Source organism: Choristoneura fumiferana, chromosome 2 (assembly GCF_025370935.1).
Source record: "Choristoneura fumiferana chromosome 2, NRCan_CFum_1, whole genome shotgun sequence".
NCBI classification, from domain to species: Eukaryota; Metazoa; Arthropoda; class Insecta; order Lepidoptera; family Tortricidae; genus Choristoneura; species Choristoneura fumiferana.
In genome coordinates this window covers 18,240,567-18,254,860 of record NC_133473.1, presented here as the reverse complement: position 1 = coordinate 18,254,860, position 14,294 = coordinate 18,240,567, and positions in this window count along the sequence as shown.

Genomic DNA, 14,294 nt, shown 5'->3' with positions numbered 1-14,294 from the left:
TTTTGTTCTTTAGCACACATAAATTCTCAATCTGATTTATTTTTTGGAATTTATATTCTAAAGCCGTTAGCTTTTAAGTATTTTGTTCAAGTAACTTTTTGTAAGATAATTTTCCTATGTTTGATTAATCTGTCATCTCCCAGGATAACAGGATCAAAGGAATTTGGGCACAAATTTGTGCCTCTGGGAGAGGACAGGTTAACCAAGCATAAAATGGAGAACAGAGAGTTAATTTCGAACCATATCGAAAATACAAACTGAGACATGGATCAGCGGACCAGCGGTGGTGTAAGGGTTATAGCACGCAGCACGGATTGCTGAGGACCTGGGTTCGATTCCCAGCGCTGGTCTCTTTTTCTGGTTTTTCTGTGCATCCATGTCTCAGTTTGTATTTTCGATATGGTTTCACGGGATACCCGTAAAAGTAACAAATTTGGAGTTGAAATAAAAAATACAAAAAGACTCCAAATAACCAATCATAATTAATTTCGAACCTTCTCATCTAACTTCTCCTTAAGTGCGTCTTGCAACTTACGGGACATTCTGTATAGGAGATGATGAAGCATCTCAGTTCATTAAGATAAATGATTTCTCATCCCAAAATAATTAAACTTGTGTAGATACTGGAGCATTAATAAGTATTCGTAATATAATATCGTAAGATATATCAAGGAAAGCTTTTCATAGAGAATCTTTCCGCAGCTGCCTTGTAACATGTGTAAACAAGATATTAAAACGTATATAGTAAGTTCGTGCTCAACACCACGGGCACAGTGTACGAAATATTAATCAGTACAGCAATAATTATAAATGTTTCATCAATATCTGACACAACGGAATACATAAAAATATGTGATACGACTCTATTTCTAGGGCCGGCCGGAAGTGTCAGATATTTTTGCACGCACCGCCTGTTATAGATATTAATGCAGGTGATTGTATATTCCAAATTTGGTTAAAGAAACGGAAATGGTATCATCAATGAAAAAAGACATAAGTATTCTTTTTAGACGTGCAGTCACTTGGTTTTCTTGAACTTAAAAAGAGCTTATGTTCTTCAATCAGCTGAAAAGGGGCCCAGAAAATTACATTACCTAGCTAGAGGCTCCGACGTGATTTTTCCGTCCCTGGGCCCTCTAGTCCGAATTTCGAAAATCGACGTTCGTATCGTAACATCCCTCTCACTCTTGTATTAAATAGTAAAAGTGTCAGAGGGACGGAACGACACGAACTTCGATTTACGAATATTGTAGTAGCCCCGTTGGACACGCCATACATATAGGCGATGAAATAGTAGTAGCTAGTATTGGAAGTCTCCAGTCAAAAAAGTGTAAGCTATACTCTAACTGGAGTGAAACCTGAGCCTAGTTTTGATTTTTGACATCGTGTTTTTCTTCATTTCTTTATTTTTTTTATTTCCAAACGGCTGAATTCAATGATAACAGCTACAACAAACAAAAAAAAACAAAAACATGTCCTTCGAAAAAAAATTAAAACATAATTCATGGTCATTTGCTAAAGGTCAGATTGTTTAATTCTCGAACCAAAAAAATTAACTGACGTGATACATAGTAAAGACAACTAACTTTTTAACCTTCTTTTGCTATTATGTATGTGTGTTAAAAACCCTTTAGTTACGGACTTTATAACAAGGCAATTATTATATTACACTGTTTAAAATTAATTATCTGAACGCTTAATTAAAGCAGAGGAAAAAAAAGTAATACGGTTTATAATAGACGACAACACGTGTCTCCAAGAACACGAATCGAGAATATAACCTGGATACTGCGAATAAAGCTTGGCTAGGCAATAACGCAATCAAGTGACAGATGTCGCGCTATAATCCTATAAGTCAATGTAGGTACGAATATTGCCGCAGTATATTGCACATTATCGCCGACTCCTGAACTCGGGCTCGTGTAATAATCTGAGAATTGAGCTGAGGTCAGTAAAGGATTCTGATTCCATTATTGGTTTACTTTATGCTTTATTCGCTTTCGTACGCTTGGGGTGACTTTCAACCGTGGTAAAATCTTTATCTATACTATCTAGTAAAACACTATCTATAATATATATTAGTATTATAAAGAGGTTACATGCTTACATGGGTTTAAGGAACTAGGCAAAAGTCAAAAGAACGCTTATGTGTGTATATGACCCTGAATAAAGTCTAACGCCGGGTGGTAGCGCTTATGAAAATATCGGCACATATCGAGCCTAAGGCAAACGCGAACCTGTATCAAATTCAAAATTGGAATACTAATAAAGGAAGCGGGCGTCTCATAAAGGGGCATTATGCCCGCCAAACTAATCAAGAGGACTAAATTGAATTTAATTTTGCAAGCGAGCGTACGTCCGCAGAGGGCGACACGCCGTAGATTATGATTTATGGACTGAGACCCAATGTTTTGGACTTCTCGATTTATCTTCGTCGATTATTCAGTTTTGCGAAGAATTCCGGGTAGTGTCTGGCGGGATTGCATTTGTTTAGTTATTATTGTTTTGTTTATTTGTACTTAATGTTATTGTTGTGTCTTGTGTTGTAAATAAACGTATTTTCTTTCTTTTACAATTATTTATGTGAAAATTTTTGAGAAAATCAAAACCACCTGGCTTATTTTGTAATCCTAAATGTTTATCCGGTTCGAAGGACCAACATTTCAGGTTAAATAAGTACTGGTTTAAGATCGTGATAACAAAAGTATAATGACGAATCATAGGTTATAAAAAATACTTATAAAATCCAAAGGCTCCAAAAAGTTGTGTAAATACACCGCAATACACGGAAGGTCTGACGGTTGACAAAACACAGTTAATGACTGGCCTTGGATGAAATTTAATTACTTTCGTTTTTACTGCCTCCATGTGCTTACTAAATGAAACGTCAATAGCTACAGAATTTTAAGGAAAGTTAATGAAAAATAAATACATGGTAAAGAATATACCAAGGAACTCTCCAAAAAAAACAACCCTTAGGTTCTCGCTGGTAAGAGGTAATTAGTCATTAGGGAAATGTTTCTTCCTTATTATGGATAACCATCTTTCTTTGTCTCAGTCAAGCTTGATATTTTGGAAAAAGTAATGAGCGTACCTACCTAGTACGTGCGTAGCATACTATTTTTTATTTTTTTATTAATTGGGGCTTGACAATGTACCTATGATGTCGAACAGAAAAACAATTTAGACGCTACCTTTACATATAGAGTTACAAATAATTGAAATTGAAGATGGGACAGAGAAAGACATAAGTACTTGGATGTGACGAACGTTACATATTATACGTAGCTGCCATACCTACTGCATAAAGCGAATCGTTTTAGAAATGTTTAGATTATTTAAAATATCACTCCAATCTTCTTAAACTTAATTTTCAACTAAACCAATTTTTCTCTCTAATTTTCATAATGATATACAGAAATGGCAAATTCAGGAATTGTCAAATACGTACAGTATTTAAAAACGTCTTACTATACGATTGGAAATAACTAGAGAGTCTATCTGAGCTGTCAGTTAAATAACAAAACAACACAAAACAATTAAAATTCCGTCCATACTTAAACTAATCAGAACATCTGTAGTTAGTAAGATTCCCTCGTTCCGTATTCAGATTGCAGCAGCAATTCAACAAGAAAAGGTTGTAACCGACAAAATGAACACCGCGCTTGGACTAGCGCTCAAATCCAAAGTAGCGTACTGATCCAGGTTATGAATAAGTGAATGTTTTAAGAAAAATCAGGCGGTTAGATCTTTTTGCGTTTGGTGTGAGTTTAATTGCACCGTTGTCTGGTATTTGGAATGCAAACAGCGTATCCCCGGTACGGGACGAAACGCCTGTGGTTCGGCTCACGCTTGATTAGGTAGCCCTCAAATTACTGTCATTGTTTAAAGTTGAAGTTTAAAACGTAAAATAATATAGAATCGACAATGTGACGAAAGCGACTTAAATTATGTGACGGCCATATTACATTGTTCGTAGTTGATTAACTATCCAAGCAAATGCTGCGCACCAAGTAATTAAAAAAAAGTTTAATAAAAAAGTATTTGTTTTCTCGACCACAAAATGATAGTTCAGTTGTCACATGCAATTGGTAATATTCAAGTAGGTACAGAAATTGTGGAGCAGACTGGTGCTCGAACTAGGGGAGCCTACATGTATTATCAAGAGACCTCCGACCCCCGACAACTATTAAACTGGGTGCATATCGCCTTACATAATTGTTGAAAGTCATAATTATATTATTTGTGACATGTACAAAAGTGAACTTATCGGTTTCTATTGGTTAGTGAAAAAAACATTGTTCGCAACACATCATCGCACATTAAGCGGCCATTGCAGGCGGCGACCGCAAAAGTGTAAAGAACACGGTAGTCGGCCGCATTCGGCGAGCGACAGCTGCCACCGCCAATATGGCCGCCGCAATAGACGGACAGACTAAGGTAAAGACGACGTTCGTTCGCCGAAGTAGTTTGAAACAAATTCGGCGACCGCATTAGGTGAACGACGCAGCGTAATTGCCGCTTTATTGGTAAAAACGCAGCTTTATACCTACATATCTGTGCTCAAACCAGTTTGCCAGAACAACACCTAAACACAACATTACATGAGAAATTCAAATTCGGAATTTCCAAGAAATTTTGATATTTAGAATTTCCGAGAAACATTCAACATTGAGCATAATTCCGCTTCACGATCCCATGTGCATCAATCATTAGCAGCATTAATTGGAACCGTGTGTTCGGGGTTTCTAAGTTAGCGTCAAATAGTGTCCCTGATGTCGTTACACTGCTCCACTACAAAGGTAGTGGTTATGTATATGGAACTAACTTTTACACGTAGCTTCACTCCCGTGAACAATAGGGAATATGCATGGAACATTTTGCTCATAAACAATTAAACGTAGGTAATAAGAAACTTAAAACGAATGACGTAAAAATCTCTAACATCTGTTGAAAAAATAAATAATCAAGATGTGAGTGAATAATCATCATCATCATCATCATCATCTCAGCCGTTGGACGTCCACTGTTGTACATAGGCCTCCAGTCGCTTCGGTTGGCAGCGGCCTGCATCCACTGTGAACCCGCGGCTTTAACCAGGTCAAGAATTGTGCTTTCATTTGAGGTTTATGAGGGGGAGTTGCCAATATTTACTCGCCACGCTTGGCAAGCGGGTTGGCGAGCGCAGTATAGGATGTAAGAGTAGCCACGAAGACGCTGCAGCCCATCTTCTGGTATAACATTACTATTCTATCTCATCTATCTATCTATATAAATAAAAATGAATCGTAAAATGTGTTGCTAAGCGCAAAACTCGAGAACGGCTGGACCAATTCAGCTATTTTTTTTTTCATATCATCGTTAAAGTCCAGGGAAGGTTTTTATGAAGAGAAAAACTGGAAAAATTGCTGGGAAAAAGAAAATGCGAGTATGGAAGTGCGGTAATTAATGCATCACCTGTGGGTTTTAGTAAAATGCGGAGTGATGTGAATGTTTGCTACTCAATTTTATTTAGGCGTTTTGTTTTATTAATCCCCCTTATTTTGCATTTGCATGCTTGCTTGCTTGGCTGGAAGATGTTTGGACCTATAGTGTGTGAAATAGGGACGTTTTCTTCCATTTTTTTTCGTACACTACTTTTTTCGTTTAAAGTGGAACGAAGATTGCCGAGTAAATGAGTTTTATGACATGAGTAGGTACCTTAATACTACCTACTAAATAATAACAAAAACAAATTTAAATGAACTAAAATAATTTCCTTGCTCACCCGCGACCTTACGAGTGTAGTGTGGTGGTGGTGATGGATGGGTTTGTGTGATTTGTGTGTGTTCTTACAGTGTGGAGGTGGAGGAACTGCATGAACACGCATATTTTGCATAAGCTTAGCTATCGTAAGGTCGCGGGTGAGCAAGGAAATTATTTTAGTTCATTGATATGGACCTCCGCAAAGTAACGCCTGATTCAATAAATTATTTAAAAACAAATTTGTTTACGTTCCTCAATTTACATTGACTGGTTGATTTATTTTGTGTTTTGATTTAATCTATTTATACTCATGCCACCTATAAGACGAGGGCGAAGCAATTTGGGTCGAAGAACTCGAAATGCTACAAACCAAGCTAATTATCAGAGTAATCGAACAGCCCAGCAACGTCAAGAGCGAAATGAAATTGAAAGGATTCGGATAGCACAAACCCGTGCAGAGCGCGTGCGTGAGCTGAATGCAGCTAATAATGTTATAAGTTTTAATCGAGCTGCTTTCAATTACAATGTTACAATTGACTACAGTGCCTACCAATGCGTTGCTATTGGATCTATGAACTCAGTTTGCCCATATTGTAAGGCATTGAAGTACAAAAATGAAGCCGCTGGATTGTGTTGCGCAAATGGCAAAGTGAAATTAATACCATTGGTGAAATTAATATATATATTATATATATTTAAAGTACCCAAAAAATCTGTTCTGATATATTAGGTAGTGAAAATTAATAATTTCATCATATGCGGCATCATCACCAGAATTTAATTATAACAGATAAGTTTTCTACATCATTATATTTAGTGTAGATAGCCTAGATTTCTGTAGACTTGCTTGCTTCCATGCTCGCTTGCATGCTTGCTTGCTTGCTTGCATACTCGCTTGCTTGCTTTCTTGCATGCTTGCTTGCATGCCAGCTTGCATGCTTGCTTGCTTGCTTGCATACTCGCTTGCTTGCTTTCTTGCATGCTAGCTTGCATGCTTCCATGCATGCTTGGTAACATGCCTCCATGTTCGCTAGCGTGCATGCTTGCTTGCATGCTTGCTTGCATTCTTGCATGCCTGCTTGCATGATTGGTTACATGCTTCCATGTTCGCTAGCGTGCATGCTTGCTTGCATGCATGCTTGGTTACATGCTTCCATGTTCGCTAGCGTGCATGCTTGCTTGCATGCATGCTTGGTTACATGCTTCCATGTTCGCTAGCGTGCATGCTTGCTTGCATGCTTGCTTGCATGCATGCTTGGTTACATGCTTCCATATTCGCTAGCGTGCATGCTTTCTTGCATGCTTGCTTGCATGCTTGCATGCCTGCTTCCAAGCTTGCATGCCTGCTTCCAAGCTTGCTTGCATGCTTGCTTGCATTCTTGCATGCCTGCTTGCATGCTTGGTTACATGCTTCCATGTTTGCTAGCGTGCATGCTTTCTTGCATGCTTGCTTGCATGCATGCTTGGTAACATGCCTCCATGTTCGCTAGCGTGCATGCTTGCATGCTTGCTTGCATTCTTGCATGCCTGCTTGCATGATTGGTTACATGCTTCCATGTTCGCTAGCGTACATGCTTGCTTGCATGCTTGCTTGCATGCATGCTTGGTAACATGCCTACATGTTCGCTAGCGTGCATGCTTGCTTGCATGCTTGCTTGCATGCTTGCTTGCATGCTTGCTTGCGTGCTTGCTTGCATGCTTGCTTGCATGCTTGCTTGAATACATGCTTCCTTGCGTGCTCGCTTGCATGCATTGTTACTTGCATACATACTTGCTTGCATACTTGGTTGCATGCTTGCTTGCATGCTCGCTTGCGTGCATGGTTACTTGCATACTGGCTTGCATGCATGCTTGCTCCCTCGCTTGCGTGCTCGCATTGATTCCTCACTATAAAAAAAAGTACATGGCTAATAAGGTAACACAATATAAATTGATTTTAAGGCAGAACGAAGTTTGCGGGGCCAGCTAGTTAAAAAAATATTAAATTTAGTATGCACTTTATTATGTGTGTACGTTATCCCACTAATGGTATAGGTACTTTAAATGCGAAAGTTTGTAAGTCTGTTTATTTGTTTGTTTCTTTATTACCTTTTAAGCTTTTTTGCTAAGCTGCTAAATCGATTTAGAGAAAAATCAATATATTTAGGTATAGATAGTTTGAGTCCCGGGGAAGGACATAGGATATTTTCATTCCGTAAAAATGCATAGTTAATAAACGGAAATATCGATAAACGAGTTCTGCGCGGACGGAGTCGCGGGTAACAGCTAGTACTTAAATGAAATCATAGCCCATGGCGGATCTCTCTGCGTAACTAACATTTTTAAACTTCTATACGTATATCCTCGTTGTTTTTTTAGACATTTAAAAAATATTTCACATCTGGGTTTGAAAAAAAAAAATAAAGATTTTTATGTTTGAAAAAAACCAACAATTTTTTTTGCATATTTTCTATTCTGACTGATCTCATAGTTTAATTGAAATTTAGGAGCAAAAAAATATCTCGTGAGAATTTCTAAAACTTACATCGAAGCTTTCATTTCCATTGTAGGTACGTGCAAAAATGTCATGTCTTTAGATTTTCGGCGGTTAAGATATTGCATGTATCCGTGGGAAAGTACATAGGCCTATGTGTTACTTTAGACGTTTCAGCGTGAAGGAGTAACAAAAACACGCGCACACTTGCACGCTCACACTTAGAAACTTTTACTATCAATTTACTAGTAAGATATACTGGTTGTTCTAACATTATCCCTTAAATTGATAGTGTTTGCCACAGCGGACATGATTCAAGACTATATATTCAAGGCTATCTCTTTGTATTTTTTTTATGTAAATTTTTTTGGACTACAAGTTAATGACGAAGTAGAAGGCAACAATGAACGACCACACGCAACCTGCATCCACCGGTTGCCAGACCACCTAGTGGGAGGCCTACTATCATTTCGCCTTTCGGCTCGTGGTCGCTCGTGAACTTTCCCTCAAGAATTATCTGTTCTACTAGTGGTGCCCCTTGAAATGTCGACAAACTATTTATCAATTTCATTTCATCGAAAACAATCCACAGAATATTCAATACTAATATTTTTTCTTGGGGTAGTGAAGTCACTTCATCGACTATTCATTACATATTAAAACTATTATTATAACAACAGTACAAGAACGTACGTTAGTATCTCTTAGTAGTCTGTGCAAGAATTATTATTTGCTTAAAAATACATTCCATCAACTATTCATGAGACAGAACAACTAAATATTATCACTGTTTATTTCTTCGACGTTTTATTATAAAACAGCAGAAAATAGGTTAGGTTAGAACTATGACCTCATTAAAAATAAATCGCTACCAGAAAAGTAGGTTAGATTAAGTTAGAACTGCGACCCCAACGAAAATAAATCGCTACCAGGAAAGTAGGTTAGGTTAGAAATGCAACCCCAAAAAAAAATCGCTTCTAGGAAAGTAGGTGATGTTAGGTTTGAACTGTGACCCCAACAAAAATAAATCTCTATTGGGAAAGTAGGTTAGGGTAGAACTGCGACCCCAACAAAGAAATTTTCAATTAAAAAAGTTTGAAATAATAAAATATGAAATGAAGTTCTCCAAAACTATCTATTAAATAATATAAGCAGAAGTAGGCGGGGTCTCCACCCTTACGATGTCAGTATTCCAAAAATCCGCACAAAGAGTGGAATTCCCTGCCTGCGACTGTTTCCTGAACACTACAATTTGGCCGCTTTCAATTCCAGGGTGAATGAACATTTACTAGGCAAGCGTGCTCCATCGTAGGCCTCATCCTCGCTTTCCATCAGGCGTGATTGGGGCCAAACGCAAGCCTACTGTATAAAAAAAAATATATATTTCCAGAAATTAAAAATTGGTAATTTAAAAATACTCGTTTTAATCATTCAAGGTAATGAATATTCTATAAAATGAAAAAATAGTAAACGTTGACTTTTAACTGATATTCGATTACAAATTTGTCGACATTTCAAGGGTATACCGTTCTTGTCGTTATGTGGCCCGCCCATTGCCACTTCAACTTGCATACCTATTCTTCGAGCTACGTTTGTGACTTTAGTTCTACGACTTATTTCCGTTTTCCAGCTTCTATACCGCAAAGAAACTTCAAGCATATAACATTGTAGTTTATTGAAATTTACAAACCTTCATGCAACAAGTTACAAATTTTCAATTCACTACAGAACCTTAAAACTGAAAAAGCAAACCACAATCACAAGCCCGCATTACGCAGAGTAATTAAATTTACATGTACGTGGTAAAGGTCGGTCCGAGCCTCAGCTATTATTTAAAATGAAATAACATGACTATGCTTTAGGTACTTATAATTATAGAGTGGATCGAATAATAAGCTGCCTTGTAGTACACTAAGATTGCTTTATATGACAACGGCTGATTCTATAATTAGTTATGGTCTATCTAGTTATGATAGGACTTATAAGACCTACTTGAATAATATATAATTTATATTAAAAATAGGATTACTAAAAACCATCGTTCCATTAAAGATAAAATATATGTACAGGAATAATTATGAAAGTTTATTCAAATACTGCAGGGTTTTGCCGGTCCATGACAAAGTAGATCTACCCGTCGTGACGCAATACAGGGATAGCATACCGTCATTAACCAAAAGACATATAGAATAGACATATAGTGAGAGCTTATTTAATAGGGTAAAAATAGTCAAAATACGCACAGGACTTATCACGCTAACACACCCGAGTGACATTTACCTCATGTACAGTAGCCGTGGTGACGAGTAGACTAAAGTGTGGGGTGTCAAGTCTGCCTAGCAGCGCGAGTCCTTCGAACTACCCGCACTTGATCACAAATAGTACCGGCACTCGTATCACGAACTACCCGCACTTGGTCATTTTTATTACACTAACAACGTCCGATCGTCCCTCAAAACATTAATCCCGACGCCGACACTTATTTATAACAGGACTCCACGAAGATGAAAGCTTATAACCACCGTCCCGGTTGAAATTTTTATGCTTTTTTATTTCAACTGCTTCATGTACCATTCTTGAGTAAAAATTACGTTCCGTGGAGAGAGTTTTGAGATTTTGAAGCTCAAAAACAAAAATAAAAACTTTGACTTTGACTTTGACTTTGAATCCAGTGGTTTGGTCTTGACTCCAATAAATGCTCGGCTATGGCTGACTTATTTATCTGGCGATTTTACCGAAACGTCGAGGTAAATATTACTCGTGTGTGTTAACGTGATAAGTCCTGTGCGTATTTTGACTATGAGTGAAAATCACGAAAGTTTAAGACATGATAGGGTAAAAATAGTCGGGCAGAATACCCAACAACTAATTTATATTGTAGACATTAGCCACAATGGCAAGAATTTCCAGTCTTTTTATACTGCGGCTCTCTTACAAATAGTGAACGCATTGACACGCAGTGGCGTGTCGCTCTAAGTAGATACGTATGCAAGCGACCCAAGTGTATAATTCTGCGATGCCCGATTGACAGTCTCGTGACACATAGTTTGAGAACCCCTGCTCCACGGGACTAGACCTTCTTCTCGATCCGCAGAGCAAACCTACTATCCTAATTATTTAGTCTGAAGGCGATTGCATTTAACATTATGTACATCAATGTACACATGGTTGCACCCTCTCAACATGGTGATACCCCATTGATGAATCACTATAGATAAGATAACATCAATATAGCAACGTCCGCTTCGTACTCAGACTCACAATATGGATTGCTTGCTCGGGTAGAAGTGTAAATTGATCGCATTAAGGTCCTTGCTCACCGGAGCATGAAGATACCAACAACAGCTGATCCGGTTGGTGATAAACACGGTATTGTTTGTTTCGATCAATACATACTCTATAAACAAGATGTATTGCTATTTTTGGGACTGTGTACCTAAAAAATAAAAATAAATCTTCATAGGACCACTTCGTTATCTGTCATGATTGTATTCTTATATTGGCAACCGCGATGCACGACCGCGACCGTATCACACGACTTATTAGCTGGTATGGATTAATATGATGCACTGACGGACTGTGTAAAGAGAGATTTGTCTATTGTGGCGTCTACCACGCTGTACAATGTATTTATTAAATTATTTATCTCTTCAGGCATTCCGTCAGTGCTACCTATAAATCCATTCTAGTCAGTGGGTCGCGCGACCCGATCACGGTCGTACATTGCAAGCGACCGTGTCGCGCGATTTAGTTCATAGGTACTAAGCAGTGGGTTGCGGATACGGTCGCGGTCGTGTGTCGCGGTCGCCAACAAAGGTATGGTACTTTACGTAGTTAGATATACGGATTATTCAAGATCTTTTTACAGGAACGTGTAAAAATGTCACGTTAAAATTAACATAAAATTCACAATTTGTAATCCTTTATCCCTTAATCCCGGTGGATGCAAGTGGCGATTTGTCGTTCATTGTGGCGTTCTAAGGGGAGGCCTTTGTTCAGGAGTGGGCGTCTTTTGGCTGATGATGATGATGATGATTCCCTTAAGGTCACTACACATCACACCGTATCATACCATGATAGTAATAGCAACGTGTCAGGCAAAAATATATTCTTTGCAATGAAAAGTATGAGACTATGCCAACTAGCACGTTCCGTCCCCATCGCGTGTCATGTATGCGCTTGATATTCCGTTTTTGATACGCTCCTATTACGGTCATGGCATGTTACGGTGTAGTGGGTAGAGACCTTAAGAGGTAGGTACCTATCGTTTGTTCATGTGAAATGAAAAATTTAAGAGACCATAATAATATTCTTATTTGTTTCATGTAAAAAAAATCTACTCCTATACTGTACCTAATCTGTGATTTACTTAAGAGAAGTTACCCTGCAGTACGCGCGGCCGCGTAAGGTATTCGTTTGGGATATTGCTGTCTTTATCGCTCGTGACATAAGCGCTCGCAGCCGTCCCCCCCATGCCTTCCGAAACCACGTCCGTAATTTATATCAAGATAGCTGTAGGCTTTTTAAGATTAAGGCGGTCGATTTTTGGGTTTCGTTGTCCTCATATTATACGAAAAGTATAACACAGAAATCAACGATATTTTACAATCAAGATAATTATTCATTATATGTCCTATGCCTGTGGTTTTTTCGATTTTTGTAAAAATGCTTTAATAGTCTGTAATTCTCGTACAAAGTTGACATCTTTTTTTGTGGACTTTTGAGCTCCTGTAATTCTGATATAACACAATTATATGAAAATCTGAAATACCACAGGCATAGATAATTACATCTAGTCCATACTTACAAAATTTCATCTATTTCTGATGCCTAGTTTTCAAATGAGACCGGGACTACGTTTGTATGGAGAATGGAACGAAGAGACCTCTTAATCACGAACAGTAATATAACAGCATACATAACAAGATTCTGCAAAAGTCTATATTGTTTAATGTTTATTCCCCATAAGAGCACTGTATCGTAATGTTGCTAAAACGATACTGCAACCAGTTACATATTTTATATGGTTTTTATACAGAATTAAAACTTTCCGAACATAATCCATAGCCTGCCAACATAAGTAACGCATATTTTAACATCGTCACTGGCAAGTAATTTGACTAATGTTACTATATACATAATATTTTTATTTCACACTAATCAATTATGCTAAATCTGGTCCACACAACAAAGTAAACATCTGGCATACTATGACGGCAACAGCTGCTCTAGTCAAGTCAAGCCATTTAAGTTAATAAAAATAAATTGGAGGACTAAATACGATTTGATAAACAAATAAATTTCATTCAGTCAGTACTTTGTGGCAGCATAAAAAATATATTCACATCACCGAAACTGAAACACTGAACCAATAAATCAAAGCTTCATTAAAATGTAAACGAAACGAATTCGACTTAACTGGTATCAAATTTGTTGATCAATGCTTTTCATGCTTCATTGGTTTTTCCATAACAGAATTTCCTGCTAAAATAGGTAAGTAACAAGAACAAGATCATCAATTCTCTCATCCTTTGTAAAAATATTTCTATTGACAAGTAATTAAGTGAGTTCAGCTAATGGAAAAACGGTCAAGTTCGAACGGACAGATTACAATGAAAGACGTAGACAATGTTGAAATTCACGAGTATTAAATATTCTTCTATATAAAATAATAAAAAATATATAAATAAATAAATATCATGGGACAATTGAGACCAATTGACCCCAGTGGCCTAGTCCCAAACTAAGCAAAGCCTGTACTATGGAGACTAGGCAACGGATTAACATACTTATATAGATAAATACATATTAAACATCCAAGACCCGAGGACGAACATTCGTATTATTCGTACAAATATCTGCCCCGGCCGAGATTCGAACCCGGGACCTCAAGCTTCGTAGTCAGGTTCTCTAACCGCTTGGCCATACGGTCGTCCGAATGAACATTAATTTCATGGCTTAATTTACCCCAATTATTTATTGAATATTATTCAATCACTAACCAAATCTTGAACTATTTAGGTACTTGGATTAACATAGTTTTGTAAATAAGGGATGCATCCGACTAATATTATGA